At 39.5% G+C, this 26,707-nt stretch overlaps 1 protein-coding gene across 2 annotated transcripts in view; it reads left to right on the forward strand.

Moving 5' to 3' along the window:
* Positions 1-26,707, forward strand: part of THRB (thyroid hormone receptor beta) — a 357,640-nt gene that overhangs the window by 154,699 nt on the left and 176,234 nt on the right. For both annotated transcript variants that reach the window (XM_045537904.1, XM_045537896.1), the window contains exon 2: positions 1,470-1,541. The gene's annotated coding sequence lies outside the window, so the exon portion shown is untranslated. The remainder of the gene's footprint in view (positions 1-1,469; positions 1,542-26,707) is intronic.

The raw sequence follows: 26,707 nt of genomic DNA on the forward strand, positions 1-26,707 counted from the left end.
TTGGATTTGAAGGTTTATGAAAAGAACAATGGAGAAAGATTTTGAAGGAAAGAGACAGATGCAATGCCATAGTCTTCCTTAATGTTTAAAATAGGAGGAAAATTAATAATAAGTCCATTTTAATAAATATGACTTGCCTTTCAACATATTGAGTATCCACTGTGCATGGAGTCATAGAGTGTAAGAGCCACTGTCAAAACAAGACAAGGCAGCATCTTCAGAGGCTCAGAGTGGAGCAGCAGAGAAAATTTCACATGCACACATACGTATGCACACCCACACAGAACCAACAATCACTTTAATGATATAACAAGTGCTTTTATGGTGCCATAAACGTTGGGTGTTGGGTGAAAAGCCAATGACTGAGTATATATTTATTCAATGTGGCAGTTAAAGGGAATGAGCTATTATAGATCAGCATGGTTAGAGCTTGCATATATAAGGTTGGGTCAAAAATGTAGAATGAGTGATACATATGCAGAGATTAATATCATATAGGTAAATTAAAAACACACAAACATGTTCACTGCCCTGGATGCACATTTATGTATGTGAATGCAAAATGAACATTATGTCTGGAAAGATATAAACCAGTTCATGGTCTGGACTTGGCATGGGGTTGTCAAGGAGACTATAGCTATGCTCGATTTTTTTAATAAAAAGAACAGATATGATAAAATGCTAAGAATGGTCCATTCAGGGTAATGGGAACCCAGACGTTTGTTCTACTAACCTCCAATTTTCTATAATTTCTAAGTTCCCCACAACAACAACAACAAAAGTTGTGGGACCACAGTTAGTTGACAAGCAGCTTTCCACTTGCCGTGTAGACAGACACTTGGCGACATCCTCTGCTGATTGAGCAGATACCATGGTCTGTTTGGCCTCCTCTCTCATCTGGTTTGTACCTGTGGAAAGTGTTCCAGATATGATCGCACTTCACACAATCTAGACAGCGCCATAGCTTCATGCTCGGGTGCATTCTCCGGTGAAAAACATGCCATTCTACCGCTGGTTTCATATGGCTCGATTGCAGCCTTTATGTGTTAAGATCTATTCTGGGAACCATCCTCTTAGACAAAGCTGGACTCTTCTTTAGCACAAGATACCTAAATGCTTTGAGATCCACATTGGCCTTTTAGTCATCTTTCCAGGCTGGGAATCCAAAGCTCTTGGGTCTTGTCCCTGAAACTCTACAGAAAAGTAGGTCTTTGGCATTCACAAAAGTTTCCCCATGCCTATAATATGTTATTACAGTCCTTGTGTTAAAGTCCCTTTCTCTGAAACCATCTCCCCTTTAGAATGAGATTTTATCTAAGTCTATTTGCATTTATTCAAAATCAGAGACAGCTCTGAAACCAGACCCTATTTAAACACAGAAATAAGAGCAGTTGCAGTTTAATCAAATGTTGGGGAACTTTAAAACAAAAACAACTTATATTTATCGTCTTGTGTTTCCTTTTTTCCAGATCTGCAATTTCCCTCCGGTTGGCCGTCCTGCGTGGGTGCCAAGTTCCACACATGAGTTAATGAATAAGAAGGTCAGATGTTGGGCTTCACTTATTTGCAGACTTGTCACTTTGCTATTCATTGTCACTTTTAAGCATTATGGGAATTATCTTCTAATTTGTGGCGTTGCTGCTGTTGTTATTTAACATAGTCTTGAACTCTGTTCAGAAGAAATATAAAACATAAAATGGGCTTAAAAATCATAACAGAGAAAAGGAATGCTACAAATTCACTCAGGGAAAGAAGGCTACTAAGTGAGAGAAAGGAGTCCATTTTTCACTTGTTATGCTCAGTGAAGATCCAACAGTCCTATCTCATGTGTCTTTTCCTTGAGAGCTAAAAAAAAAAAAAAAAGGCATAAGAATTAGGTAACCCATTGGTTAGAGCAAGTCAGATAGGGTACTAGCACCTGTGCAGTAAAGATCCACTTTCTTTACTGACAAGTCGTCTGAACTCTCCTTTTGGTCCCTAGGTGTTTGGTAACATCAAGCAGCCTGTTTGGATCACTGGTTTATAATTTGGAATCCGGTTTGTTTACATTATTATAACAACACAGATTCAGTTTGCCTCTGCATTTAAGGTTGTGTCAGTGCTTTCCTTTCTGTGTTTATTATTTTTAGCAGTTTAAAAGCTACCCAAGAAAAAATGGCTTTCTGGCGATAAGGGGACATTCAGGCTTGGCCAGGGTCTGGAAGGTCTATAGAAATGCTCACTGGCTGCAGGAGTTGGGTCTTCTGAATGCTGTCTTTGTGCTTCCCCTTGCCGGTGGCCTCTGGCCTATTGTCTAGGCACCTGGGTTGGAGTGGTGCTATCTGATTGTAACCAGTACTAGGGTTACAGCGCTCAGTGCCCAGGCCCTCCCTCGGGGCCCCCAGTCTGGCTGCCTCTGTCTCCCAGCCCTCCCTTGAGGGGACCCGTCACAGCTCTCATATCAGAAAACACTATTTGTAATTTATAGAACATTCAAGGAAAAGGATCACTAGGAATCTTTGAGACCTATGGTTCTCTCTCTCGCTCTCTCTCACTCTCTCATTTTTCTTTGTTTTTGTTTTGTTTTATAAATAATTCACTCCTTTCCCAAATGAAATATTACAGTGGACTGCAATGTGTAAAGCAGGGAAAAGGATAGCTGTTCTGCTTGAATTTGAGAAAGGTCCTGCAAGCCCCAGCCTCTTCTTCATATCCCCTCCAATCAAAGTGACCTCAGAGGTCCTCCCCTCCCATCAGGAAACCTAGGGCACCTCCAAATACTTGCACACTATTCTTGCAGGGCAGTCCCCTCAATTTACAGATGAGGAAACTAAAAGTAGAAGTCTAGAGATGCTCAGAACCTGAGGGATTAGACACAAAAGTGGGCACACTGTATTCATTCATTTTTATATAGTTCTAGAGAAGGTATAACTAATCTGTGGTGATGGGAACCAAAATCGTAATTACCTCAGAGAGAAGAGAGGGTTGACTGGCAAGGAGCATGAGGGAATTTTCTGGAATGATGAAAACATTGTATATCTTTCTAGAAGTGTGGGCTACATGCATTTTCCAAAACTATTCTGTGCATTTTATTCTAATAAATTATGGAAGTATTAAAAATTTTTAAAAAGAGACAGAGATAAAGCAAGAAATAAATCAGGCATGTAGTGAGTGAAAATTCTGTAGCCAGATGTTTGGATTGAATCACCTTCCTTAAAGTTATGAGGGCTATTTATTGAGTCAGGTCTAAGGTCATTATGCAAAGTTTCTGAGGATCAGAGACCCTGCTTTTCTTCCAGTTCTTTCTTTGTTCAATAATCACCAAAACTAGGAAAAAAAAATTGCCAGAGATTTCCAGACAATGGAATGACTGCATAACCTGTGGAATCTTCCAGCCTGTAATGTGGCTAAGGTGTGATACTCGGGAGTTCTGGAAGTAGAAATCCTGAGTACACCTGATTCTACTGACCATGGATGCCAAGGATCTTGCCCTTCTGCTGTGTAGCAGATAGAGTGCCAGGAGCCTTAGAGAGGCACCATTTTCCAGATGGGGTCCTCTGAGCTTATAGGGGCTTTGGGAAGCCCCTTAAAGGCCTCTGCTGGGAGGAATGCTGGCATGTAGGAACAATCTGGATCACTCTCCCGAGATACCGCTTGACTTTTATCTGCTTAGATATTGGGTTTCTCTATCAAATTTCATGAATATAAAGAATTCTACAAGTGAAAAACATGTGACAGACATTCCACATATTATATACCCATTCTGGTGTATGTTATTTCCTTAATCAACCAAATGACATTGAATTCTGCTCTTTAACCACACTGGGCTTTTACCTCCTAAACTTGTGCAGAAAGACATGGTCCAGGTCAGGACTGTCCTGCAGGATCTCACTGATCTGGACTCATCCTAAGAGTTCTGGATAGTCTTGGCTTCAACCACTCCTTCCCCAAAAGAGAGGTCCCTCTCGAGCTGCTTTCCAGAATTTTGATGCAATCAAGGATATTGTAAAAAAGAAGAAAGATCAAAATGAGCTTGGAGCCCTCTGGAGGTGATGAGCATGTAAGTGGTCACTGCTGGTTTTCCGCCCAATACTGCATTGTGATCATTGCCTAGAGAAACGAGATGCCATAGCAAGACCCTTCCTGCAGGGGTCCCAGAAGATACCATTCTTTAAGTTGGGACCGCATCTTGTTCAGTAATCTCTGTTTCACAAATGTAAACCTCCTTTTTGTCATGCATTAGTTTTACATGCACTATTAATAATACTCGTCAAATTCTTCATAATTTTTTAATCCTTTGCTCCTGCTCATCTGTTTGCTTTCTTAATGACCTATAAAATGTAAGATTCTTTCTCATATGTGTTAGCAGAGTGGAACTCCTGATAACTAGGGTTGAAAGACAGACCTCTGGTGATACCTGTAAAACAGGCTACTTGTGGATTCAGTCTTTCTCCTTTCAGCAAATATCAACTACCATCAAATTGGCCTTGTGTCTATGTCTTTGCAGTAGGGCATTTTGACCCCCTAAAAAGCACTTTCCTCACCCTGAAATACTTTGAAACAACGTTATTTAAATTTTTCTATTTGTGTGTGTCAGGCCATAAAGTGGAAGGTAATTATTGCGGTTGAAATCCAGCTAAGGACATAGACCAGGGCAGACACGACCCTGGGACCAACTCTGCCTTTTAGAGCCTGATGAAAAAATGGGGCGGGAAGAGCAAGGAAAATATTTTTGAAAAGGAAATGATGACAGTGTTAGGAAACGGCAAGAAAGGGTCATGTAGAGCCCAAGTAGGAAGGATTTGAAGATACTCACATGTTCCAGCCTTTGAGGCTGTATTATTTTTCTTCAGAAAAGACAAACTGTCTACTCACTTGAGTGATTTCCCAACAAAGGGCCAAAGCCTATTTCACTCACAACATGGATCCACATTAACGCAAATTTAGTTCACTAATGAAGCTGTGGTAAAACTGAATCATCTGTAAAAAAGAACATTTTAAACAACCAGGACATCTTTTAACCCACACAAACTGTGCTTTGCATGCAAATGCACACAAATTTCCTAATCAAACCAAATTTAATTTAGCAAGAGATTTTTTTCTCCAACCAGTTTAGTTTAATGTGCATGAGAGCAGAAATGGAATTACACAATGTAAGAGTTTGAGCAGAATTCGCTTTTTGGCAATTCCATTTGAAAGGACTTGTTTAAGGTCATTAAGAGTCAATGTAACAAAATGGAAAATACCAAGACATAAATTGTATGTCTTCTCCATTCCAGTGACTTTGGGCAATTGATCTTCCTGGAGCCAATGTTCTTGAAGCTTCTTTCTTTGCTGACTTTTTTTCTTCCTTTCTTTCTTTCTTTCTTTCTTTCTTTCTTTCTTTCTTTCTTTCTTTCTTTCTTCCTTGGTCAAGTGGATAATGCAACATGTGTGTAGTCAGATTTCAATTATTCATGAGAATGGAAAGGAGAATACAATGCCAATAACTGAAGTCCAATCTATTGACATTTTCTTCCCACTGACTATTTTTTGAGCAGCAACCTGAAACTTTTCAACCACCAACTGCTTGTCAGAGCTTTTCACAAGTGAGAATATGTCCTGGTTTGAGTTTTATCTCCTTATCTTTCCCCCAACTATTTTCTCTATTGGTGCTATTGAGCTATTAACCACTAAAAAGCAGGCTGCAAGAAAAATAATGAACACTTTAATGTGCATATTATTTTTATTCTTGGTTTCCAGACAAGGACAGTAGGGGTAAAATGATTAGGAGCAATGCCCTGTCACAGGGGAAGGGCTGGGCTTTCTCTCAGATCTATCTGCCAGCCCCTGTTCTTTGGAAGAGAAACAATGGATCAAAACTTATCAACATATTACATTGGCTGAATTGGAGAAAGAGCTAAAGTTGTGAAGAGAATTAACTACTATTTTGGGCCTGCCCATAACAGAAAACCATAAATAACAGTGACTTAAACACACCAAGGTTTGTTTTTCTCTCCAGAGCAGGGGGTGTGGTTCTAAAAACATCAAGAACTTGGTACCTTCTATCTTTCCGCATTGCTATTCTTAGCATATGACTTTATCCTCAAGGTTTCCTCTTGGTTCAAGATGACTGCTGGGCTTCAAGCCTTCACATGTAAATTCCAGACAACAGGAAAGATGAGGGAGGGGGACTAAAAGGTACCCTTACCTGCTGTGTTTTTCCTCTTTAGGGGGCCTTACCAGAAGGCCGAGCCAACAACTTCTACCTCCAATTGCATCTGCTATCTCCTAGTTGCAAAGGAAACTAGAAGATGTAGCTGGGTATCTTGTCACTCAGAATGAAAGTGGGGCTTGGTTATGAGGAATATTGTGGATGCATCTAGCAGACCTGGTCACAATTAGGCAGCTCCTGGAGGCTCTTCAATTACTGAGAGGAATGGTCAGCAGGTGCCTTAGAGTGACTGATCTTGTAGCCAAGTGCATGAGGGATAAAAAGGGAAGGAATGAAAGGTAGTTTTGAGGACTTAGTTTGTGGGTACAAGCTTTAGTATGGTGGCATCAGGGACAGGAGATAGATGTATGTGATAGAATTTGTAAAGAGTGAGTTGACCAAGAATGTTCATTAATTAGCTGCTATTCAAAGCTGCATTTAAACACACACACATGTATACACACACATGTGCATTTGTATAAACACATTATATATGTATTTCATATTCATATACACTTACACATATACAACAAAAACAACATACAACAAACAATAACAAACTTTCTTAGGGCTCCATACCACCAGTAGCAATGGTTTTCAAACTTTAGTATTCTTAAGAATCAGCTCCAAAAAGAAAGGATTAAAAAAGGGGGGTAAATTACAGAGTTGTAAAGGGAATGAGAGAAAGAGAAGTTGTAAAGATAACCAGGAAGTCATCATAAGCCGCCAAACTAGAGAAAGTGGGAAAGTAAGGATGGGGGAAGAACTGGTTGTTAAGTTTTTGTTCTCTTTTTTCTTTCTTTTTCTTTTCTTTCTACCTTCCTCTCTTTTTTCCTTCCTTCCTTCTTCTTTCCTTTCTTCTCTCTCTCTTTTTCTTTCTTTTTTCTTTCACTTTTTAAGTTTAGGAGGAGTATACTCATGAGTTTGGTAATCATATTTTCATAAACCTTTCATTATGGTATCCCAGATAAGAAAGAATTTAACCCCCAAATCATCGTGCCCCTTTTGTTAAGCCAAAGGGCAGCAGATAATTTCTTGCCATTTTTCAGATGACAAAATCAAGGAAATCAAGGATCATCTCTGGTGTTGACAGGATGGGGCTAGAGCCCCCGGTATAGCTATTTTGCAACTCCTCGTGCACGACACACTGGCGTGTGCACACATCCCTGTGTGTGTCATCCACAGGGCTGGGCCAAAACGACCAAGTCTGTCAGTACAACTCTCTTGGTTGTACTATGTGTTTGACACCTTTAGCTTCAAGGCAAAAAGTGTTTTTTATTTTAGCTTTTAAAATCAGCTATAGTTGAATAAGTATAACTTGGTTTTCTGATTTTAACCTCCTCTTGATTGCATTTTGTAAAGCTCACGTGAGTCCTGTTTTTTCCCACCAAATGTCAGAAAGAGGCAGGTTTCACTGGCGTTGGCTGCCTGCTGCTCCAGCTGCCTTCCTATGCAGCATGCTGGGGCATGCGTTGCGATTTCTGCTGTAACATCCTGGACAAAGTCTCTCATTAAAAAGTAAATGCCTACACACTTACGTAGTAAAAGTATAAAAACATGCCTGGGAAAAACACACACCAACTGTGAAACAGTGGTTAGCTTAGTGAGAGAAAAGAGAGAGGATAGAGGGAGATGGGTCATTAGTATTTTGTTATTTTTTTTATTTCTTATGGAGAGATGAATCAAATACTGAAAATCTGAATGATGGGTACATGGGTGTCTGTAGTATTGTTTTATATACCTTTGAATGTGTGAACTGTTTCATAATTTAAAATTTTTTAATTAAATGCCCTTATAGGCAAAGTGATTTGAGCTCTTGAAATGAAATTTTTGCTTTTCATTTTGAGCAGTCTAAGATGGTGCTTCTCAAAGTTAAGCATTCATTAGAATCATCTAGAAGGCTTCTTAAAACAGTTTCTGTTTCTGATTCATTTGATCTGGGGGCGTGGGGCAAGAGTCTGCGTTTTAACAAGTTCCCTGGTGATGCTGATGCTGCTGTTCCCTGGACCACACTTTGAGAACCACTGCTCTAAGAGAATTTTTCACTGAGGAAACTAGAGTTTGGTTGACTGTCCAATTTTTCATTCATTAAGCAAATGTGTGCTATGTAAACGTGTCCATTCCAGCACTTGAACCGGGCCAAGTATTCTGCATGGAGCTGAAAAGATGGTCTCTCTCTAGTGGGAAGGACACAGGACTGCCCCAGACAATTGTGCAGGTGGACACTGTGTGAATGGTGCCCACTGACGTATCACAGCTCAGCCAGGTGGTAGTCCTGGGAACCAAAGAAACACACCAGTGTTTGCACAACAGTGTGATACATGCTATGATATAAATCTGCGTGATGTTCTTTGAGAGATGAACAGGACCTCCAAACCCAGATATGAATTGGGGTCAGCGAGTCAGGCAAGGCTCCCTGGAGGATGGGCTACCTCAGGTGCATCTGCAAAGGTGAAGTGAAGTTATCTGGGGAATGGTAAGGGTAGGGCGTGCAGGCAGAGGAAGTAAGTATACGCAAAGACACAGAAAGAAGATATGTAATTTGTAAGAAGATTGTTACAGATGGAGTTTAAGATTCAGGCTGGCAGCACAAGAGTGCTGACCATCAGGACTCAGGTCATGAAAGTCTGTCTGAGGTGTTTGGATTTTAATCTGATGACAGTAGGGAACCATTTAAAAATTTTAAACACAGTAATGATTTGATCCAGTTTTCTATTTTAGAAAGAATCCTATGGAAAGATGTGACAGATGGGCTGGAGGTGAGATTGGTGGCCGCAGGCCAGCTAAGCAGCTATTAGTTAGCCTAGGTGTGAAGCGAGAAGGGCTGAGCTAAGGCCGTGCCCATGTGAATGGAGAGGACTGGCTAAATCCAAGAAATATGACAGAAGTAGACATGACGAAGCACAGGGGTGCGTAGAATGAGGGAGGGGAGAGAGAAGCCATCAAGGATGACTCCCAGGTTTGTGTCTTAAGTGGTGGATGTACATTGGTGATGTTCACTGAACTAAGCAAGAGAAGAAGAGGAGATCTGAGGGCTGGTATAGGGGCTGGAGAGGGTAAGTTTGAGTTTGGACATTTGGAGTTTGGGTTATTTATGGAATATTCATGTGGAACCATCAAATGCTCACAGATAGATCCTGGTCTGGGGATTTCAATTTGGACAATATCTAGGTATTAATCATTTGTGCTTATATGGTATTATAAATAATACTGCAGTAAATATATGTAAATGTTGTCTTAATTTCTGATTTTCCATAAGAGGTATTTCTAAAATAAAGGCTGTTGATAAGTATAGTCAAATTATTGTACAAAAGTTTGTGTCATATTATGCTTCCATTAGCAGAGTAGAAGAGTATCTGCCTCCCTGTGACCTCGCCCATATTATTTGATCTTCACAAACTGGATATCCCAAAAGTGAGGCTGCTTTAATGCCTACTTTTCTGATTATTTGTAAGGTTGGACATTTTTCACTTTTTGTTGACCTTTATCCAAAGGGTACATGATCATTCATGTCATGTGCACATTTTCTATAGGATATTGATTTTTTTACAAACTAATTTTCTAGAACTCTTTTTTCTCTATTAAGGATATTATCTCTTTGTCCATCTCATGGATTGCAAATATGTTTTTCCAATTTCTCATGTGTTTTGCTCTATCAGTAGATAGCTGTTCCCTCTGCCTAGAACACTCTCAGGTATTCCCCAAGAAACCTCCTAGGCTCATTCCCTTGCTTGTTGCAAGTCTTGATTTGAATTTTATCCTCTCACTGAGGTCTATCCTGACCACTATATTTAATATCCCAACCACCCAACTAGGGCAGCCATCAGCAGTCCTGATCTCCATTCTTTGCTCTACCTTTCTTTTTCCCATAGCACTTTTCACCTTTTCACATACATTATAATTTACTTATTCTGTTGTTAGTCTCTATTCACTAAACTATAAGCTCCTTGATAGCAAGGACAGAGGAACCTTTGTCTGTTTTGTATATGGATATATCCCAAGCACCTAAAATAATGCCTGGCACATAGTAGGTACATATCTGTTAAGTGAATATTGATTGCTTTCATGGGTTCATCTATTGCCGTATAGTTTTAAATTTTAATCCATTTAAATGTATCAGTTAGGATTTGATTAGAACCTGTCTTCAAATGTGCTTTAGCACATTACAAAGACTCAATAATTATAATTTCTAGTAAAATGGTATCATTAAATATTAAATGAGATTTATAATATATAGATACAATAAGCCTTAGTACTATTCCATTATTTTGAATAAGGTATGCTTATTATTAAATTTATCTGTTACATACAGAATGTTATAGTAACAATTACATAACCACAACAGTGATAACAGAATAACTCATGGAGAAAACAATTGTATTTACTTACATTTTGGGTCCATGCTAAGCGGTCTGTGTTATAACCCATCATGTTCATGAGATAAGTGACAAATAAATTCCACTCTGAGTGATAACTGGGTCCTCCTGGAGCAGTATGGACATCATACCACTTGACAAGCATCTGAACTGCTACTTCTTTTGGAAGGATCAACTTAATTGCTTGCAAACATGTTTGTACTATTAAAAGCAAACATCTATTTAAAAAAAAAAAAAAAAGAACCTGTCTAGTCTGTTCCACTGTCTACTAATGAATGTTTTAAACCCTTGCCATTAGGATTTGCCAACAGTCTTATAGCAAGTCTTTGATGGAATTAGAAACAAAATTCAAATTTTTTATTCCTCAATACATCCATTACAAGTGGAAGAATGAGATGGGAGGTCCCTTGGAGCATTTACTCAAATCAACAAAATAGTTCATCAAAAAAATGTTCATCTCCTTCACAATGGTCTAATGACCTGCTTTATTTTAAACACAATTTTTCACAATTGTTGATTCCTGTGTTGTGTTGAGTTCTTTTATGAACACTTTCAATGGCAACCATTTAAGAAGATCACATTAATGATTGGATAGCTTCTTCTTGAAATGTAAGGAGACCATACCAAGGCCCAACAATTTCTGGTTTGGGATTGTGCTTCTTGTTAATAATATATGGAACAGCTAGTTACCAGCTCCCTTTGGGAAAACATGTTGTCAAATAAATATTTACTAAGTTTTTCTCTATTCAAAACACCATGCTGTGCCAATGGGAGGTGTAAAAACTACAGCTAATTATACTTCCCTTAAGAAACTTAAAATTAATTGGGGAGTCACCATACATATATACAAATAGGTAAATAATAATTCTAATTATTTACTAATATTTATGCTTTTGGCAACTCCAAATGCATAGGGCAGATATTACATATTCAAGATGTTAAAAGGAAAAGATAATGGTGGATTGCAGTGATCTATGAAACCTCCACTGAGGGGATTAGAATTTGTATCAAGTCTAGAAAAATAAGCAGAATTGGACTTCTTAAAAGAGGAGAAAAAGAGACGGAGGGTTATCAGTCTTAAAACTTATTTCCAACATATAGCAGGTTTTGTGTGTGTGTGTGTGGTGGTGGTGGTATTGTCATTGTAGGCAATGGGTAGTTTCATTTCTGTACTATTGCTGCATTATGGTTTAATACATTTCTGAACATTTTTAACTTTTACTTCCAACATTTAGCATATTAACATAACTTTAAAGTTGAAATTAATCAATGAGGGAAATATAGCCAGGATAATTATATTTAGACTTATCATCAAAAGACAAGAGCAATGGCATATAAGAATGAGTCTTGCAAAAAAAAAACAAAAAAAACAAGTGTTCTCCTTTCTCTTTTAAAACCATTTGCAGTTAATCGAAAGTGGACCAATGACTTTCTTTCAGTGCTGTTCTTCCTTTGAGAGGAAGCACTTAATATGGCAGGCATCATGCCAACCATTGGTGATCAGTGTTAACTGCAGTGATGAATGGCCTATCTCACTTAATCTAGACACCACCATTTAGTAACAAGCTTAACCTTTTCCTCACAGCAAATCTTTTCTGAGAGTGATTAACAAATAACAAATTCATCTGCTAGACTATGTATTTGGCTTCTTTCTCTTCTACTGCATTTTATTATTGTCTATAAATGGATGAAAGACAGACAGCCAGAAGCAGGAAGCAGGAGTTTAATTCAAAGTCTATTTAGTCAGACTTTGACTAAATAGAAGCCTGCTGAAATTATTCATTTCATTCATCTTATCTAGATGTTCCCATTTAATCCAAAATACTACCATATATATTTTGAATTTCCCATTTAATATTAAATAGTGTAACATATTTTGCAGCAAGGTAGACACAGCATTGGAATGTGCTTATTATAAGAGCATTGACCTACTTGATTTTTTGGCAATCGGGAGTAAGACACAGTCCAGCATATCCAACTTAGCAAGCAACAGGTCACATGGAACTTTGGTGTTCTAGTTGAACACTTGGCCTCCGTTCATTTATATCTTGGATCTGTGGACTACAAATTATGGCCACTTTACTAAATGGCACATATTTTTATTTAATACATTGTTAATGAAAAATAACTGTTTTCTTCATTAAAATTCAAAGAGAGTAGAAGTTGAAGGTAAAAAGGTAACATGTATGCAGTTTTCTGTATGTGTTTTATATTTCACAATAAAAGAGAGGTTAGAACTGTAACAAGTAACTGTAACTGTAACAAGATGGGCAAATTATTTCTAGTAACAGCTAGCAACTAAAGAAGGAAACTGTGTTTATTTGGAAATAGTGCTTTGACCTATGTACTTGGAATTAGAAAGATAACTCTCCAAGGGCTCTGGGTGAGAGTGGAACTGTCCTGCCAGATACAAGGGGAGGTTTTAGGCTTACTCCAAAGAGGAGAGGGAGAAACAAAAAGAAAATAAATGAATGGATGGAAATGAATGAATGCATGCTGTTAGACAAAGCACCAGAGAGAAGACAGAAGGCTATAAAGTCAGTGAAGTGACACCTCTCTATGACCCCTCTGGTCCTCAATAAAGAAGCTGAGATGTGTGATGCTAGCAGATCTGTCGTAGGAAGGACCTACCTTTGACTCAGGTCAATACAGGGTGAAACTGAGGTAGGTCAGGTGCCCACAGGGGTGGTGTCCAAGGTGGCTGGGGGGGATTGTAAAAATCTTTCAGAATGGGGGTTTGGGCCAAAGTGGAAGACAAGGGAGACAGACATAGCATATTATTGTGGTTTAGAACAGTGCTGCTTAAGTTTTAATGCTCATACAAATCACCAGGGAATCTTGTTAAAAATGCTGATTCTGAATGAAGGTCCAGGGTGGGGCCTGAGACTCTAAATTCCAAACAAAACTCCTGGGTGATGCCCATGACACTGGTCAACACACCACACTTTGAGCAGCAAAGTGGCGCCAGGACCAGATTTCCCAGATCTAACTCTTAATTTTGCCACATATTATCTGTGTGACTCTGAAGAAATAATTTAACTTGCCTTTGCCTGTTTTGTCAGCCACAACGTGGAGATAATATCTCATAGGGTTACTATGAAAATTAAATGAGTTAATATATGTAAAATGCTTAGAACAGTGAATGCCTGCCACATAAAAGAACTATGTAAGTGTCAGCTGCTGTTGCTGTTTATTGTTGTTACTATTACTACTTAGTTACTTGAGAATAAAGAAACCAATTCTATAAAGAGTTGAGAATGTCTTAAGACTCACTTGGACTTTGATGTGAGACAAAGGTAAGTTCAAATCCTACCTCCATGGCCCTGACATTTCTAATCTTTGGGATTAAATGACACCAGGTATGTCAAGCATGCAGTCTGCCACAGAAGACCATTCACTTTCTTCTGCCTTTCCTGCGAATTAAATTCCAAAACTTGCTAAGGTTACATGGGCACGCATGCTTATATTTTTCCCTAAAAGTTTAGACTGTATGAGGATCATTTCTGTAGGACACAGAGGCTGACATGACCATTCAAGCAGTGATTCAATCCTGCCCCTGTTCTTCATTGTATTTTATAGATACCTCTATTGTAATCATATTCTGTTGTAAGTACATAATCAGGTGTCTGTGTCCCCCCTACCACCACTCAGTTGAGCCTGGCTAGGGTGGCCAATATTATTCATCTTGTCACCCCTCATCCAACTGCCAGCACCTGGCACAGTGTTTGACACATAGTATGCATGTAGCACTCAATATGGTACAAAACTATCTGCCTATAATCAAGAGAGGTAGAAAAATCACATATAAATAAAGATCATATATAGGCTTCATTCTGACTTCCACTTAGTGTACTTTATTATTGCTTTTAGAATTTACCTACACCAAGGAATTGATTATCAGCATCAAAAACATGGCACCAGACATACTTGGAATTGAAAAACAACTAGTATAATGGAAGAATCTGCAAATTTTATGTTTGCCATGAATATAAATTATTTTTATCCTACTTATCAGATATGGTTTGAAAGAGATAGGTCCCACTTTAAACAAACCTTACATAGGAGCATTAGTATTTACAGAACAGATAAATTGGGTAGTAAATATTTATTTAGCAAAATTTTTCTTTGCATAAGGATTCAAAATAACAGCTTTATATAACCAGTTTCTGAATAAACTTAAGATGCATTTTGCACCCAGCATTATTCTACACCCAGCTGGGGCATAAAGGGGGCCCATTTGTAGAGATATTCTGGGAACAAAATAGCTAGATATGCATTTGAAAGAACTAGGAGAGAGTAACTTTGATTCACTGATTGCTTTATTTCAAGATACTAAAATGATTTGGGAACAGATTCCCAGACTTAATTTCTAAACTCTCCTATTTAGATAAATTTCTGCAACTGGTATTATGACTTCTGGAGTCTTTGAGCAGAGATCCTAGGGAGAATCTGCAGCTGATTATTATGCCAGCTATTGGTGTTTTTAGTCACATAGAATGATATTGATAGAATCCTGGACACGGAAGTTTTCTTAGAGATGATCTTCTTTGCTATTCAAAGTGTGGTTTGTGTGGCCAGTAGCATTGGCAGCACCAGGGAGCTTGTTCGAAATGCAGAATCTCAGGGCCCACTCCACTCTAGTAAATCAGAATCTGCATTTTGACAAGACCAGATGGTTTTCATGCACAGTAAAATTGGAGAAGCCTGAGTCCATACTCAGTGCCCTTGCACTCCACGTAGCTGGCTGCATTGTATGATTGTTGTCTTGCTGCCCTAAGGATACTGTTCGAAACCAGAACAGGGCCATTAACAGCTCCTGTCTTGCTTGGTGTAGAAAGCAGTTGCCATTTTAAAGGGTAGAAATGCTGCTCCCAGGAAGTGAGGAAAGAACAGGATCCAAAATAATGTGCCTGGGAACTGGCGTTGCTTGTGGCCTGAGTTTGTTAGGACAAGTCAGTTCATTGAGGAAAATATGATGGTAACTTCATTTGTGGGCCACTTAAAGCTCATCTCAATGACATCATTTTATGGAAACCCTGGACACCATAGGCCCATTTCTAGAGTGTTCTGAAGAGTAGGGAGTAGAATGAATGGGAGACAAGTGTGCATGAATGTAACGCTCAAGAGAAAAATGCACTTATGGCCAGCTGCACTCATGAGTTCTGTATCTGCACCAACCTGGGACTGACAACTTAATAGTACCCAGAGTATATTTGTTTTGCAAAAGGGGACAGGATATTAGGGAGAGGAGATGGAGCTAAAGGCTTTGATTTTTTTCTGTAAAAGATTAGATGTAGGACTATGTAATAAAATGAAAGTGAGAGATAACCCCACATTTTGTTCAGCCACACAAAATGCAAGCTTCTATAACAAGAAATGACATTCAGTAGAAGGTTCTAGATGAGCCATAACCTTGACAATAACAATGGAAAAGAAAAAAATCACAATAATATTCCTTTGCATCTAACTATACCCTGAAGCAATCGGTTTTCAGTTCAAAAAGGAAAAGCCGAAGAGAGACTGTGATGCCCCAGGACCTGCAGCCCAGAGATGAAAGTTGCCTTCCTAAAGCTCCAGGCAAAGAAAGGAGTTTGAGGAGTTCCTCTAAAAGACTTTATAAACTTTAATTACCCTTGTGTGAGGGGTCATAAAACAGAGATGGGAGCTGGGCCTGGCCCAAGGCAAATACAATAAACTCCTTGTTATTTGGTGGATGTAGATTAGATTAATAACAAAAAAAAAATGATACTTAACCCATTTACCTATTTTTCCTAGGAACTTAACAAAAAATTACTATTCTGTACCTCCGATTGAACCTATGGAAACTATAGTTTTAATTTGAAAGGATAAAAAAGTTTAAGATTCCACTACTGATTTATTCTCCTGCCTAAGTGATTAAGGGGACAAAGTGAAATTTATACCTGTGTCATCATTTCTCTCCAAATCGGCATTTTATAAAAGTTCATCTTTTTCTCCAAATTCAGCTCTAATTTCTTACTTTATAAATACGCTTTAAAATATATTCATAGTTGTAATTTCTCCAGGACTTCTGAGATTTTATTTTTCTTGGCCCTATACTATAACTGGTACTGTCCACTAAATATATAATGTAAGCCACAAATTCAAGCCAGATATGTAATTTTACATTTTCTAGTAACCACATTAAAGAAGAAAAACAACAGGTGAAATGTATTTTAATACTACATTTTATATATCTCAGTACATAAAATATCATTCCACCAAGTAACCAATATAAAAATTATTAATGAGGTAGTTTATATTCTCTTTTTCATGGTAAGCCTTCAAACTCCAGTGTGTATAGTACACTTACAGCACATCCCACCTTGATCTAGCCACGAATGGGGCGCTCAAGAGCCATGTGTGGCTAGTGGCTACTATATCAAGCATTACAGCTCGGACTCCAGGACAATTCTTCCTACCATTTTGGAGCCAGGATTCTTTAAGGGAACCTAATAAAAACTGTTGACCTTCTTCCTGAAAAAATTCATATTAGCATATAATCCTACATAAACTTTCAAGGGATTTAGAGGCCTAGAGACCCTCTTGCATCTTGGGTAAAATCATCCCAAACTGCTGTAATTCCACCACCAGTCTCACTCTTTGTTTAATGCTGACCTTTTGGATTTACATAAATAATTGTAAAAGGAAATTTTATATCATTTCCATAAATGAAAAATAAGTGTCATTTGCCAAAAGCTAAAAAAAAAACTGTAAAAAAATTTACTATTAGTCTTTTTAAATTGACCTACCTTCTAAACTCATCTTTCATGTCACTCTTTGGGACACACTGCCTATGGCTTTGGAAATCCTGCTCTAAGACTTCCTCTGAAAGAATGTAGGAATAAAAGAGTCTCCAGAGAGGTGCTATTAGGTCATTATAGTGACACGGTTGAGTTATTTAAGCTTGTACTGTGAGATCTTCTTCTTTTACCTGTCCTTGAACTTTTTATACATCATATTGCATAGTATGTACTCTTTTGTATTTGACACATTTTGCTCAATATAACATCTGTAAAGGTCATACATGTTGCATATGTTGGTATTTCATTCTGTTTTATTGCTTAGTAATATTGATTATATGGATATGCCACAATTTATTTATTTGTTCTCCTGTTGAATAACAGGAAACCGAGTTGTTTCCAGTTTGGGGCTGTCTTTGGCAAACATATGCATTTCTCTTGGATATAGACCTAGGAGTAGATTTGCTAGACCATAGGGTAGGTGAGTGTTTAACTTTATTAGAAACTTCCAAACAGCTTTCCAAAGCGGTTGTACAAACTCACAGCGCCCCCAACAGGGTATAAGAGTTCCAGTTGGGGGATAGTCTCTCTGATTCTTACTGTCAGTCTTTTTTAATTTTAGTCATTCTGAAGGATGTGTAGTAGTATCCCATTGTGGCTTTACTGTGCATATTTCTGTGCATTTTCACCTAAAAGAAGCGAGTCATAAACATTGTTTAAGTTCATGAAGAAGCTTTCAAATTCTTGGCTCAGACTACTGGACATGCAACAGTTACTAACCTTTTTAAGGAATCCTAACTACTTCTCCTGCCTGAAAGATGTGATGCTTAATCATACAATCATTCTAGCTTTGTCAGATGTGACAAAATGTGGTATCCCCAGGGTATGGCCCTGAAAAACAATGCGCAGGTGAGACCCACCACTGCTACCACAGGCACCTGGCAATGAGTTTGCCCCTATACACACAAGGAAGCCTGCTTGTTCAATAACATCCAATGGGCATTTATTGAGCACCTACTTCGTTCCAGGCACCATGCTGGGCATTGAGGAAGCAACAGGGAGCTCACACAGTCCCTTTCTCTCTGGAAAGTCTCACAGTCTAGTGATGGGGAGAGAAAGTGAACGTGCAGTCATCATGCAGTATGATAAATGCTTTGAGAAATGTGTATGCATGCTGGGGGGAGGGCATTGAGGCCCAGAGCAAAGGCCCTTAGAGAGAGCAAGGAAAGTCTTCAGAGAAAAAGTGATACCAGAATGAGTGTTACGTGGAGGAGGCCATCCCAGGCCAGGCAGCTGCCAAGCCAAGGTGTGCAAGCGAGCCTCTGTGTGGGTTTTTCCAGGATTGCCGGGACAGCTGGAGCGCAAGGCATGTGCAGGATGGCACGTGCAAGAGACGTGGCCAGGATGTGTGCAGCACTGCTTGTGAAGAGAGAAAGTATATTTGCAGAATTTCAACTCATAAAATCTCCTTTTTGCTTTACCTTTAAACAAAAGGAACCAAGACCTCCCTTTGGCTGTTGTCTCTGAACACTAAGTTTGAACTTCTGCTCATCTTTTGAGGTTAAATTGCATGGTGTTAAACTTCCTTCTAACTCCTTTTCTGGACACAGACACATTTTCTTTTAAATACTTTAGACCCAATATGTACTTTTCCATATAGGATAGTCTAAGAATCATAGTTTCTTAACTAGTTTTTTTTTCAGTACCTTCCAGACCCAATGCACTAGCCCAGGCAATAACCCTGAGTGTGGCATAAACCCACTTTTAGTTTTCTTGTGGAATGCAGTTTTGTTCATGGTGTTAGCATCTGTCCTTTTGATTGGAGGCATAAGGCAGACACTTAAATTTCTAATAAAGGATCTACTCATCTAGATCAAGCCAGTCTTGATAGTGTCTGGAACCTTCTCCCCCAAGCACAACCGAGGCAGCCACGGGGTATCAGAATTACCTTCATTTTATTTAACAAGCACTCACTAACATACATTTCTTTCTGTTTCCCAGGCAGTATTCTAACTACATTATGCATAGCAACTCATTTAATTCTCACAAGCATGCTAGAGTTGGACAATATTATTATTTCCACAGATGGGGAAACTGAGGCACAAAGAAATTAAGTAACTTGCTCAAGTCACGGATGGGGGATTTGAACCCACACATTCAAACTAGGAAACACTATACTATGCTGCTTCTTCCCACTTATAAAATAACCTGGAAAAACTCAAAGAAACAAAGTTCATTCAGCAAATCTTTATTGAGCAACTGCCTGGTGGGTGAGTCAGCAACACTTTTGCCCCAGAAACTCTTAACCTATTTGGGGAGACAGATAGTAATAAATATCTGTGATGCAATGTTAACCTGAGGGGGAAAGTAACTCACTTTGCCTGGCCAAGTTAGGGAAGGGCTTGGGCCCGAAAGGCAGACTCAGCCTTTCATGAAAAGGAGTGAGCAGAAGCGTTCCGAAGTTGGGAAGAGGCCAAGCTTATTTGGGAGGTGTCAGGTGTGCTTGAGGGTGGAAGATGTGAAGGGAGGTTGTGGAGAGTGAGTGGGAGATAGGGCTTGGGGCGGGACTGGGGGTCTTGTACTCGAGCCTGAGGAGTAGGGCTTCGTCTTGCACCCACTGGGAAGCTGTGGAGGTGCTTCAGTGGAGGAGAGTGATGATAAACCACCTTCTGGAAAGACGCAGGCTGGATAACACTGCAGTAATCCAAGAGAGGATGAAAATTTGCAGTGCAGGCTATTTGGAATGTAGGAGTATTGGGTGGGTTGACAATAAAATAAGAGTCTGAGCTGTAGCATGTGGTGGGGGAGGAAAGGCAAGGAGACAGACATGAGAGCAAGAGGGAAAGAAGGACGGAGAGAGAGAAAAAGGTCTGCTGAAAGGAAGGAAGAAAGGGAGAGAGGGAGGGAGGGAGAAAAGAGGGAAGAAAAAGAGGGAAGGAAATGATGGAAAGAGGAGAGAAAAGAAAATATACCAGTATCTTAAAAAAAACAAAACCTATGGTAAAATGTTACTGGCATGCTACTCCAATGATTCAGGCTTTTTGAAGAATTTGCTTGGCCAGATTTTGTTTTGATGGCTCACCAACAGCTTTTTTTTTTTTTTTTATGGCTCTATAGGAGCCCGTTGTGATTATTTCTATCTGAAGATTCTTTGTCAGGTTTATGTAAGACTTCATTTAGGGGGCATTGCCTTGGCATGCAGACAGCTCCCAGATCTCACACACCAGCAGAAACACGTTCTCTGAAGAGTGCACTAAAGCACATTAAATTCATAGCTGGGCACCCCGGCAGCAAACAAGTGCTGCTACTTGGGGCATTTTCAGAATAATGCTTTTCTAAAATCAAACAAACAAAACACAGACATTTGGAATTCATCCTCACAAGTGTCAAACCTGAATCTTGATGGCTTCAAACCCATGGAAACTTCAAATATATGGGAATCATAAAGCCTTATTTCAAGGCAAATTATTGCTGTCCTCCTTGCCAGTTATAAGCGGCATCATTAGTGGCGTGAACCATTCCTCCCTGCAATTACTATTATCAGGCTGGTGGAAGTAAATTGGAGTTGGGAGAGAAGTTAAGTTCTAATCGTAACAGGGCCTGTAGACGTGGATAAGGTAGCATGTCAGGTGTTAGCTGTCCGGGCAGCCTCCTGATGCTACAGGAGTCTCATTTCACTAGGGGTTTAGGTTACCACAAGCTTTGCTCATCTTCCTGCTGCAATACTGGCTTCTTGGAGCAGGCCGGAGGCATGGTGTGGAATCCCCAGCTACAGAGAGCGGCCTGGAGTAGGGAGCTGTTTGTCTAGCGAGTGTGTTATGTGGCAAAATCCGTGCAGCTGTGATGCCAGCCAAGCGTCAGTCACCACGGGCATCTGAAATGCACTTGTAGAGCATATAATTGGGATAGCTCAGCCACATAAAGTCAGTACGTGGTGGCTTTGGGTCCCAAGCAGTTTATTTGCTTAGAAAGTCTTCATTCTATCTGACGAGGAAAAGCTCATGCTGAGCATGTGGAGGTGTCAGCGGGTCCTGGAAGCACAGAGGACAGCAGGGTAAGTGTCAGACCACCCGTCTGGGGCTCTCTGTGTGAACGGTGAAGGAGACTGTGTTGAAGTTAATGTGTGAGTCAAGACCTGTCCACATTCAGGGCATGAGCTTCCAATGGCCAGCTTTTCTTAAAATTCTATGTATTTTTGCTAAGGGTGGGATGACACAAACATACTTGCCCAGTAATTCTCATGTGCCCTGAATTGGAGTTAAAGGGCAAAGAAAATATAACTTCTGGATTTCAGGCTTTTTGGTTGGTGGACAGGGAGGAAGGAGGATCATACAGGGATATAGATTAGAATGCTGTGTTTTATAAACTTTAACATTTTTAAGGAGACCTGTAAAAGGAAAATAAATTACTTTCCTATTTTAAAATAAGAAATTGAATGAATATATGACTAGAAAATTGTAGTCCATTCTGGTGCCATACTTTGAGGGACATTTAGTTCCCTCCAGTGCCGTACCTGAGGCAACAACTGGAGTATGTTCCAAAGAATGGTTCTGAGCGTTTGGGGATGTTCCATGTTTCAGAAAAAGGTAGCAAGAACTGGGAGTGTGCAATCTGAAGCAGGAAAGACTACAGGAGTGATTCTGGCTCTTTTCAAGTATGGGAAGGACTGAGCAAGGAGAACATGTGTCCTGAATTTCCCTAGGGAAAAGGGTTCTATCCTGTGAAAAAGGGGGGTGACAGCCCTCTTGGACAATATGATTAAGAAAAAAGCATAGACCTGATCCCCAGAAAATACATTTATTATAAATGCAAATTTGACACCTAATGTCAGGGATTTCATAGAACCCTGTGAAATCCATGTCAAGAACTCTTGTTCTAGATGGTGGGACTGAGAGTGAATAGAAATTTCAGGATTTCGTTTGATTTAAGGAAGAATTCTCAAATAGTTTGGTAATTGCTGCAACAAAAGTGATTTTTTCCTAAAGTGATCCATTCCCTCATCACTGGAGTTCAAATGAATAGTCAAGTTATAGAGGAAATACCTCAAGCTTTAGATCCACCAAGACCTGGATTTGGACACAGATGGTGCTGCATATAGTTGTGTGTCCTCAGACAAATTATTTAGTGCTGCCAAATATCTGTTCAATCAGCTGTGAAATGGAGATAAAATCTATCACAAGGCGATTGGGATGATTAAATGACAAACGGCATATAAAATGGCTATCCCAGTACTGGAGTAGACTATGAACAAAAATAAACTTTTCTAAGTAATTTTCAAAGGTCACAAGTTGAAAGGAAGAACAACAACAACAAAAGAAAGCCTAATTCCTGCCTCTGCATAAGTTCTTTATAATTATGATCCTTTTTATTGTTAAGAATATTACAGACAGCATTTTAGCCTTGTGTGGGAAGGTACAATAAATGTCTAACTCTAAATATGCATCAGGTTTATATTTTTAAAAAACTTTTAAAATGAATTGAAAGGTGATATTATGAAATCTTAACTTTTTTTAAAAGCATGCTAACCAAAGTGTGAATCCACACTAGAAAAGAAAATGTACTTGAAATAATTCAAAGTGTTTTCAATGTGAAGAAACTTATCCTCCATTTCTATTTAATACAAGAATAAATGAGGTTGCATTTTAAGGTAATACTTAATAATAGGAAAGAAAAGTAACTACATATCAAGTGAAAAGGGATAATACTAAATAATAATAGAGTATATAATAAAAGTTAAATGCCTGTCTTTAAGATTCTAAAAAGAAACATATTTCTGAAAGGTTTTTGGTAATGGGCTTTTAAAAATGTTCAATTGGGATATGAACTGGAGAATGTGAACATTTAGTCCCGTGGGTGGCCGGATATTCATAGCAGCTCCCAGGACATTTGCTGCATGCAAATTGCATTTAAGTCTCCAAGCAGCAGATTTGTATGGAGCACCTATTACATGCAAGACATTGCTCAATGTGAATGTCTGTCACCGTCAAGGAACATGAGCCAGGTTGGGGAGTTCAGTACATACTCCTGAAAAGATGAGTGGTGCAGCCAGTGATTCCCCAAGTTGAAAGGAAAGAGAGAAGTTGGAGGTTGGAGTTGATGACTGCTTCCATGGAGGAAGTGAGAGCTGAGCTGGACCTTGAAAATTATGCATTGCTGTCTTCCCATCTCAGTAAATGGCAGCACCATTCACCCAGGTGTTTAATCCAAAAACTTAGACATCATATTTTCTTCCTCCTTCTCCTACCCCCAATTCCAAACTCTCAGCAACTCCTACATATTCTACCTCCAAAATAGATCTCGAGTCTGCAACACTCCTACCGTCTCCATTTCCGTCATCCTGGGTCAAGCCATCACCATCCCTTTGAAATGTTTCAGTGGTCTATTAACTGGTCTCTCTCTTTATACTTTTAGACCATCCTCCAACCCATTTTCCACAAGCAGCCAGAGTGATGAAGTCACCACTGTGATTTAAACTCTTTAAAGGTTTTCCATCAGACTAAAAATAAAATCTTTGCTCCTCCGCATGGCCTACCCGGCCCTGTGTGATGTGGCCCAGCCTCACTGATCTCAGCCCTCTCCGTCTTCCCTTGGCTCACCATGGCCCAGCCACAATGGCTGCCTAGGATTCTTTGATCTAGTTAGATGTACGATAGAGAAAAAAGAATGTGAGAATGATTGAAGGCTATTGACAGAGATCAGTTCTCAAAATTAGCAAGAGAGTTTGGCTTTATAATGATTCTGCCACGCAAATGTGGCCATACAAGTGGGAAATGTAGGAAGCACAGTGCAATTTCAAGGACGCTTGGAAAGGATCTTTTGGTATGTCAAAATTTATCTCCCTGCCAGCTTCATTAAGTTCTTTTCTAGAATAATATATTTTATTAAATTCCCACCCACCAAGAAGTACAGTCGATACTTATTCAGTGCCAGGTACAGTGCTAGGTACAGCAACTATGATGATAAAAAAAATACAATAAAATAGACATGGGTACTCTACCTTCTTCATTCTTTTCAGACTACTGGAAGACCCAGACAATTACAACAGAAGATAATTACAACGAGGAGTTTTATAAGGTGCCATGAGAACACATGGGTGGGGCAGCTAATTCTGACTTGGGAGATGAAGGGAAGCTTCCCAAGGGAAGTGTCATTTCAGCTGAGAACTGAGCTAGTGGGAAGTAGGGTGGAAGACAGGGGCAAATATTCAAGTATTCTTGGCCAGGGAAACAGAACATGCAAAAAGACAGTATTAAGGGAGAACATGGCATGTTCGTGGAACCCGGAATGGGTTCAGGATGGTAGCAGCACAAAGGGAATATGGGGGGAGTGAAGAGAAGAGGAATGAGATGCAAGAAGTAGGCAATGGCCTTATAAGCCATTAGAAGGTCTTTGGGCCTATTAGTAGCAAAGACGTTTGGAGCAGTGGGATTACATGATCTGATAATGTGTTCTAGAGAGATCACTCTGCATACAGTACAAACAGGGGCTAAGGCCAGAGGTTGGCAGGCCATTTGAAAGGCTGTTCTATAGTCCAGGCAAGAAATAATGTTGCCTGGACTAATGTAGAAGTAGGAAGGATGGAGAGTCCAGAAGAGAGATTTAAAAAGGGGAATCCACAAGACTTGGAGATGAACTGGATGCTGGAGGGCGGGGAGAAAAGAGCAATAAGAATGATTCCTAAGTTTCCAGCATGGTCAACCCCTCCCAGGGGACTGTTTGCTAAGATAGGGACTCAGGTGTAAAAAGATGCTTGGGGGAAGACAGGGAGAAGTCACCTGAAAGTGAAATCCCTTTCCATCTAAGAGCAGGTTTTGTTTGTGGCATGGGCTCTGAAAATCTGAAAATAGATGGAGGGGAGAGTCTATGAAAGATTGAGAGGGGAGACAAGAGAGCATCTAAAAGAATCATTGAATCCCTCCTAATTTTGCTTAAGCCCTGGCTAAGATACCAAGCAAGTTCTTCTGCAGTTAATAAACATTATTATAAAGAAATGTTGAGTCTCCTCAGTAATAGCAAGGCTTTCCAATGTCATTGTTTTGTGGTGCCTGGTATTTACATTTTCCACAATCAAGGTATCTCCAGATCCTATCTGCTTGGGAGGAGGTGACTGCAGCCCCTTGGGGAACAAAGGTGTTTCCTCATCCCGACTGGCTTCACTTCCCACTTCAGCCATACACATTTATATTTTGGATGAGTAAATGTCTGGGCTGTGTGGTGTTTTATAAACTTAATGGACATTTAAATGTGAGAGAGACAGACACAGAGAAAGATGACCGTAGATATCTGCTTGAGACACCACCCAATTAACGTCTGTAACATCATCCCACTTTAGTTGACGGCTTCTGAAATGAGTAGCTCTTGTTTTACCTGTTACTTAAACTCTTGTTAAACAATGTGCTTCCTTGAGAAAGAGAGTTCCTTTTTGAGCAGGGCTTCTGAAAAACACACATTTTGAACCAGATAATTCTTTGTTGTGGGGGGTGTCCTGTGAATTGTATTTAACAATATCGTTGGCCTCTACCCACTAGATGCCAGTAGAGAACCCCTCACACCCTATGGTAACGATCAAACATGTCTCCAGACGTTGCCAAATGTCCACTGGGGGACAAAATTGCCCCGAGTTGAGAATTGTTGCTTTAGAGCAGAGGTTCCTAAAATGTAGTTCTCAGAGCAGGAGTATCAGCATCACCTGAAAACCTGTTAGAACCTCACAGTCTGTGACCTCAACCCAGACCTACTGAGGAAGAAACTCTAGGAGTGGGTCCCAGCAATCTGTGTTTAAGAAGCCCTCCAGGTGATTCTGGTGCACGCTGAAGTTTGAGAACCACTCCTCAAGAGCAAATTAATGGACACTAAATTTTCTGGAGAAGTAGTTACATACATAAAGAAAGATTTTGAATAAAGAAAAGTCCCTCCTCTCTTCCATTTTCCCTTCCCTTTCAAGAAAGGAAATGAAAGTACATCATTTTATTTTTGGAAAGCAAAGGTTATTGATAAATCGTTTCCTCTCATGGAAAATTTCTATAGATAGACAACATTTTTTAAATCACATGAAAAGTTTGTTACTCTGAACAGAATTCTTTTTTCCTTAGTTCACAAAGATTAAACAAAGTAGTATGGTTGGGTATCAGATGGGCAGAGACTTCAAATAAGCACATGAAAAAACATTTTACAGGTAGAATAGTAAAGTGACATAGCGCTCCCAGTGTGATATATGGCGTCCATTCAGCTTAGCAGACCCACGTGGCTGCCCCGTACTCAACGGCTTTGGGAGAGCAACGCCAGATATCTATGCAAGGAAATCCTTTCCTCTGTGTTCTTTCTTGGCTTCCTTTTCCACCTAAAACAACATTGAACTGGGGAGAGTAGTTTTCTGATTTATTCAAGCAGCAATAATG

This window comes from Lemur catta, chromosome 1 (assembly GCF_020740605.2).
Source record: "Lemur catta isolate mLemCat1 chromosome 1, mLemCat1.pri, whole genome shotgun sequence".
NCBI lineage: Eukaryota > Metazoa > Chordata > Mammalia > Primates > Lemuridae > Lemur > Lemur catta.